Below are 7,469 nucleotides of genomic sequence, written 5' to 3'. Positions count from 1 at the left end.
GACCACCCATCAGACCACATAGTCTGGGAAGTGTAATGCTCCTTATGTACCTTCTCACTTGTGATTCCCTTTTTTTTTCTGTACCTCAAAAGTATGTTTTTGTTTATTAAAAAAATATTTTGCAAAAAATAAAATAAAAAAATAAAGTTGAATTTGTGCACTGTGCAAATTATTCCATAGAACTAGAAGAGCATGGGGCCGGGCGTAAGTGCGCCTAATTCAAATGAGGATGAGGGGGCGTGTTTTATGTAAATGGGTGGTTACCCGATGTGATTGACGTTTTTTACGAACGGCGCATGCGCCGTCCGTGTACATATCCCAGTGTGCATTGCTCCAAAGTACGCCGCAAGGACGTATTGGTTTTGACGTGAACGAAAAATTACGTCCAGCCCCATTCACAGACGACTTACGCAAACAACGTAAAATTTTCAAATTATTATTTCATACTTAACAATGGCTACGCCACCTAGGGGGCAGGTTTATCTTTACGCCAGCGTACCTCTTACGGAAATGGCGTATCTTTACTGCGACGGGCGCACGTACATTCGTGAATTGGCGTATCTAGTCATTTACATATTCTACGCCGAACTCAATGGAAGCGCCACCTAGCGACCAGCAGAAAAATTGCACCCTAAGATACGACGGCGTAGGAGACTTACGCCGCTCGTTTCTTAACCTAATTTAAGCGTATCTGGTTTCCAGAATACGCTTACATTTACGCCGGCGTAGATTCAGAGTTACGACGGCGTATCTACTGATACGCCGGCGTAACCCTACCTGAATCTGGCTATAAGAGTGTGCAATTTCTGGCCTCCTGAAAATACAATTTAACTGACTGTTATGCTGACCCTCTGGCCTGAATAGCTATGACTGACAGGTTGATTTCTTAAATAAGTAAGGCACATTAACCACTTAAGCCCCGGGCCTTTTATCCCCACAAATAGAGCTTTCTTTGGTGGTATTTGATCACCTCTGCGGTTTAAATTTTTTGCGCTATAAACAAAAAAAGAGCGATAATTTTGAAAAAAATTCAATATTTTTTTACTTTTTGCTATAATAAATATCCCCAAAAAATATATAAAAACATTTTTTTTCCCTCAGTTTAGGCCGATACGTACTCTTCGACATATTTTTGGTAAAATCCCAATAAGCGTTTATTGATCGGTTTGCGCAAAAGTTATAGCATCTACAAAATAGGGGATAGTTTTATGGCATTTTTATTCTTTTTTTTTTTTTTACTAGTAATGGCAGCGATCAGCGATTTTTATCGTGACTGCGACATTATGGCGGACACATCGGACACTTTTGACACATTTTTGGGACCATTGTCATTTTTACAGCGATCAGTGCTATAAAAATGCACTGATTACTGTGAAAATGACACTGGCAGTGAAGGGGTTAACCACTAGGTGGCACTGTAGGGGTTAAGTGTGCCCTAGTGTGTGATTCTTACTGTAGGGGGGCGTGGCCTGGTGTGACACGTCACTGATCGTCGTTCCCTATGCCACTAGGAAGAACAGGGAAAGGTTTGTTTACACTTACCTCTCCCTGTTCTTCAGCGGGACACCGGCGGCGATCGGGTCCGCGGGACCCGCGAGCATGGTCACGGAGCTCAAGACCGGGTCGCAAGCGCGCCCCAAGGCTGGGCTCTTAAAGGCAACATACCTGTATGTGCTTATGCCCAGCCGTGCCGCTCTGCCAACGTATATTGTTGTGTGGCAGTCCTTAAAGCGGGGGTTCACCCGAAAAAAAAAAATTTCTTTATCTACCATCCATTCCAGCATACTAGCGTCAGCTACAGTACGCCTTTTTTTTTTTTTTTGCGCGGTACTTACAGTTTAATCCTTTAGTTTTGTTTCAGACTCCGGTGGGGAAATAGGCGTTCCTATGAAGAGGGGAACATGATTGACGTCCGGCTATGGCGCGTCACGTGTTCCGAAAATAGACGAAATAGGACTCGGATATATACGGCGCCTGCGCAGTCAGCTCCTAGTCTGTGCGCAGGTGCCGTATAGCGCCGTGAAGAGCCGAGTCCTACTCCGGCTATTTTCAGAAAGCGTGACGCGCCATAGCCGGACGTCAATCATGTTCCCCTCTTCATAGGAACGCCTACTCCCTGCGGGAGTCTGAAACGAAACTAAAGGATTAAACTGTAAGTACAGCGCAAAAAAAAAAAGGCATACTGTAGCTGACGCTAGTATGCTGGATGGCATGGTACATAGTTGTTTTTTAGGGTGAACCTCCGCTTTAAGCGGTTAAAGCAGAGTTCCACCCAAAAATGGAACTACCACTTTAAGTGAAGGTGACCCCCTGACATGCCACTTTTTTTTGGGGGGGGGGGGCGATACCCTCCGCAGCACCAGAAGGAAGTTCACCTCTCACCCCTTCCTCCCTGCAATATTCTGGGACATGTCACATGACTGCCTGGCCAATCACAGTGCGGCTCGTGCATGCGCAGTGCGTGCCTGGCCGTGAAGCCACAGCCGGGTGCCCACAGTAGTAATGCTGGCACCCCAGAGAGGAGCAGGGCTTTGTTCGCCCGCATTGCTGGACCGTGGCACAGGTGAGTGTCTGATTATTAAAAGTCAGCAGCTGCACTTTTCGTAGCTGCTGACTTTTAAATGGGTGGAACTCATTTAACCTCCCTGGCGGTATGATTCTGTCTGGAATTACGTACCAAAAGCGGTACAATTATTTTGCAAGAAAATTTGGCGTTTTATACTGTAGGCCTGTAATTTTTAGAAATAACTCACTTAAATCTGACCAAGCAAGAGTCTTGTAGGCATCCCGGGTATGATTTTTTTTTTAAAACAAAATTATAAATTATAATATAATAAATAATTATAAATAATTATAACAAATAATAATATAATTATAATAAAAATTATTCAATAATGTAATCAACTCAAAATCACTGAAATTTGCTCAGTTGCCGAATTGTCGCTGTCATTATTTTTTTTTTTTATGACGAATTTCCCCACAAATCGCTATCGCACATTTCTGCAAGTGATTATAATTTATTATCGCTGTTTTCTAGCTGATCTAAAACCATTTTTGACATAAAGGGACACTTTTGGACAATCTACAGTTTTTAGGCAGAAATGACATTTTTTATTTTTATAAAAGTACATGTAGGACACTGGACAGACCACTAGGGACAAGGGGGGTGTGTATTTTTTACATACAGTACTGTAATCTATAAGATTACAGTATACTGTATGTAAAGTGTTTGTTTACTTTTTTGAATTTGGCGCCGTTCTCCGCTCCCGTGCGTCGTAACGTCGCAGGGAACGGAGATCGGCGGCACACGGGGAGACTGTGAATCGAGCGAGGAGGTCCCGCTCGCTCACACAGCGGGGTGGCATCGCTGGATCCAGGGACAAGGTAAGTAACTTGCCTGTGGATCCAGCGAAAGGTAAGCCGCGCCGCTGCACACTCTGCACGTCCACCCCGAGCGTGACTCGGGGTTACCGATCCTAACATGGAAAACCAACCCCGAGTCACGCTCGGGTTTACCGCCAGGGAGGTTAAACATAGTTTAGTAAATACGGTGAAGCTGTGTTCCCTTTGAATATCCAATATTGCAAAAAAAAAGATTTTTGCTTACTTGTAGCGGGACGATTAAGGGGCCATTCACATCATCTGCGTTGGGTTGTGCTTGATAGCCTTTCCCAATGCATAGACAAGACAATTTGCCTTATGTCCTATTGGTTCAGTTCACACCACTGCGCTAAAAATAAGTAGGACGTGCTGTATCTTATGTGACGCAGTACACCTCATTGCAACCCAAGTAGGGCTGTGGAAATGAACTATTAATTCCTCGATTAATCGTAAATTTTTTTGATCGATCAAAATTCTTTTGATTGGTACTCACCTCTCCGCCAGCTTCCGGGTCTTCAGAGAGTTCCGTCAGAGATCTGGTGATGTCACGGACACCAGCGGGGCTTGCCGTGTCCATCTGAAGGGCTCCTTTGCTGTGCCTTCATATCTGCATGCCGGCGGGACCTCACTATCTGCCACACGCAAGGGCTGTTACACTTCCCTCTATCACTTCCCTCTATCAACCTGGGATTCTACAGCCATCCACTGGGAGTTGTGATAGTTCCCTTCATGGGACATCTACATGCCGACGGACTGATGTTAACCTCTCCTCATCTGGATTCAGCAGTGGTATCGTTGTACACTTTTTTATACCAGTATCATACTCAGCTACATGTTTTTATGACTGCTTTTGCTACCGTTTGGTATTACGCACCATTTTTACAGTTTATGTAGCTACATCGATTTTATCTCCAGTGCAATATTTATTTTGTTACCTTCTTGAAGACTATAAAAGTTTTAATGCTATTCCCATCGATCGCTGCCTTTGTGCAGGGCCGGCGCTAGCGCAAGGCAACATGGGCACTTGCCTTACGGCGCCAGGGAACAGGGCGGAAAATTGACCGGTCTGTGACAGTGACAGTCGCCCGCCCGATCATCAAGATAGTAGAGTGTGTCTGTGGGCTGCCGCTGCGGGCAGCATCTGAAGGATGAGTCCCCCCGGTCCCCGCAGCGGCGCTGACCTGTGTCACTCTGTCAGTCTCAGTGTGTGACAGACAGTCTCACTGTCTCGTCCTTGGCTACGTGGCGCCTACGTCCTACGCATAGGTGTGCACAGTCTATTGCATTAGGGTGTGCACCCCAAAGCTCCAACACATATGCATTTGACATAATTACCGGCCACTTCTCTGCTTTCCACCCTGAAACAATAGGATGAAAGGGGAGCATGGGAGAACATGGGGGACCTGGGCAACAGAAGGAAGAGTAACAGGGAAAGGAGGGGTGGCATATATTTGTACCGATCCCCTATATTTTCCTCCTGTGGCAGCTAAATGTTGACAAAAGGAAGAGGAGGAGAAGCCTACTTTTAGCTGCTACAGGAGGAAAATACAGATCGGTTCCACTAAATTCCACCCCCTGCCACCTCTCCTGTTCAGGTTCTGAGGGTCGGCAAAGAAGCATTGCGGTTTACCTGTTACCTGCCCACCATTGACAGGTTGCCAACCCCAGGATTAGGGTGTGCCCAGGCACACCTGGCACACCCCTTGCGCACGCCTATGGTCCTACGTCAGTGAGTGACGTAAGTGGCCCCGCACCCTGGTACCCCTGACCGCTCAGCCGGATGATGTCAAGTTGCGAGGGCTGCAGGAGGAGGAGCAACGGATGGACTGGACCCGCACCAGCAGGCAGTGCAGCCTATGGCGTCATCCTGGGGGCGACCTGTTGAGGGACTCGGTACGGGAGCCGCCCAGTGCACAGATTGGTGTTCAGAAACTGGTAAGGGGGACCGACCTGTTTTAAAGTTTCCTGTTAAAAAAAAAAAATATGTCACACTGCACTGCTGGGATTTGTAGTCCTCTGTAACTGTTGGTATTCTGCATTGCGTTTTATATAATGTATTGCTGGGATTTGTTGCTCCTCTATAGCTGCTGGTATTCTCCATTGCGCTGTATAATGAATTATTGCTGGGATTTGTAGTTCCTCTGTAAGTGGTAATCTGCAGTATAATCATTATACAGTGCAATGGAGTATACCACCAGCTATAGAGGACTACAAATCCCAGCAATAGTACATTATACAGTGCAATGCAGAATAACGCCATCTATAGAGGAAGATATATATACATATATAATGTATGGTGTGTGCGCATGTGTGCGCGTGTGCACGTGTGCGTACGAGGGGGGGCGGCAAAATGCACCTTCGCCTGAGTTGGTAAAAATCCTTGCACCGGTCCTGCCTTTGTGTGTGTTTTTTGTATCCTGCTATCCATTTTTCCAGTGGTTGGTAGCTGCACTGGGAATCAGCCTGCAAGGAGATCAGCTAAAAGTAGTTGGACCTGTATGTGCGTTATAATTAATCAAAATCAGAAGATTAATCGATTTAAAAAAACGATTAATCGAACACGAAAATTTTAATCAGTAACAGCCCTAGAATAAAGTTGAAAAAGTATCTAATGTGGCGCTTCGGCATCACTTCACTCACAGCACACCAAGGGGCAGATCCACATAAAAAAAGATGGGCGCAGCGTATGTGAGATGTAACTTACTTTCGGCCAGTTCGAATCCCCAAAGAATTCCGTCTTACGGCGGCGTAGTCTATCTCTGGCGGCGGAATTCAAATTGGCGATTAGGGGGCGTGTTTCATTTAAATGAAGCGCGCCCCCGCGCCGAATGAACTGCGCATGCTCCTTTTCTAAATTTCCCGCCGTGCATTGCGCTAAATGACGTCATTTTTTTTAACTTAGACGTGATTTACGTCCATCCCGATTCACGGACGACTTACGCAAAAAAAAAATTCTAAATAACTGCGGGAACGACGGCCATACTTAACATGACAGGTCTAACTATACGCGAGGAAATACCAGCTTTAACTATACGCCGGAAAAAGCCGACTAGAGACGCCGTAAAAAAATGCGCCGGCCGCTCGTACGTTCGTGGATCGTCAAAAATAGCAAATTTGCATACCCGACGCGGAAAACGACGTGAACGCCACCCAGCGGACGCCGAAGTATTGCATCTTAGATCCGAAGGCGTACGAGGACGTACACCTGTCGGATCTAACCCAGATGCCGTCGTATCTTGGTTTGAGGATTCAAAACAACGATACAACGCGGGTAATTTGAAAGTACGCCGGCGTATCAGTAGATACGCCGGCGTACTCGCTCTGTGGATCTGCCCCCATAAGCCTTAATGTACTCCCTAAGCTTGGTCAACATTTACTTTTAAAGTGATCCATTTATTACTTTTTTAGTAATTCAACACCACTGACATTCAACAAGTATGTAGATTAGAAAAGACAGAAATCTTCCCAACAAAGTAAGAGATCCCACATGACAGCCAAAAACATTGTCAGAAGGACAGGTTAGGAGATGACGGAGTCTTTGGCACGGTAGATAATTAGCTGTATCCATGGAAGGTAATGAAAGCAAATTTCAATTGAAATGAGAAAGTAAGCCTTGTAATGCCAACAGGGGGCACCTAACCTACATAACTACAACGTGTACTCTTCATCCCGGCATGATTGTATTTCCCGGCGTCCCTCCGTTACCTGGAATCACCTTGCTACCAATAATCTGGTGTTCAAACACTGACTCCTCGTGTTGTATGGCCACTACCTTACTCATCACTTGCTGTCCTCACACATTGCTCCTGTACAGTGTTTTCTACTATCTCCCTTTCTATGGCTGCTGCTTATATGGTGCAAAGTAATAGAAAACACAGAGAGGGACACACATGGCCCTTAAGCAGATGTACTGTACATAGTTAGTCAGGTTGAAAAAAGACACAAGTCCATCCAGTTCAACCTCAAAAAAATAAACAAACAAAATAAAAAACACAATACAATCCCATACACCCAACTCCATACCCACAGTTGATCCAGAGGAAGGCAAAAAACCCCAGCAGAGCATGATCCAATTTGCTACAGCAGGG

The sequence above is a fragment of the Rana temporaria genome, chromosome 2 (genome assembly GCF_905171775.1).
Source record: "Rana temporaria chromosome 2, aRanTem1.1, whole genome shotgun sequence".
Taxonomy (NCBI): domain Eukaryota; kingdom Metazoa; phylum Chordata; class Amphibia; order Anura; family Ranidae; genus Rana; species Rana temporaria.
Note: the sequence above shows the minus strand (reverse complement) of the source record.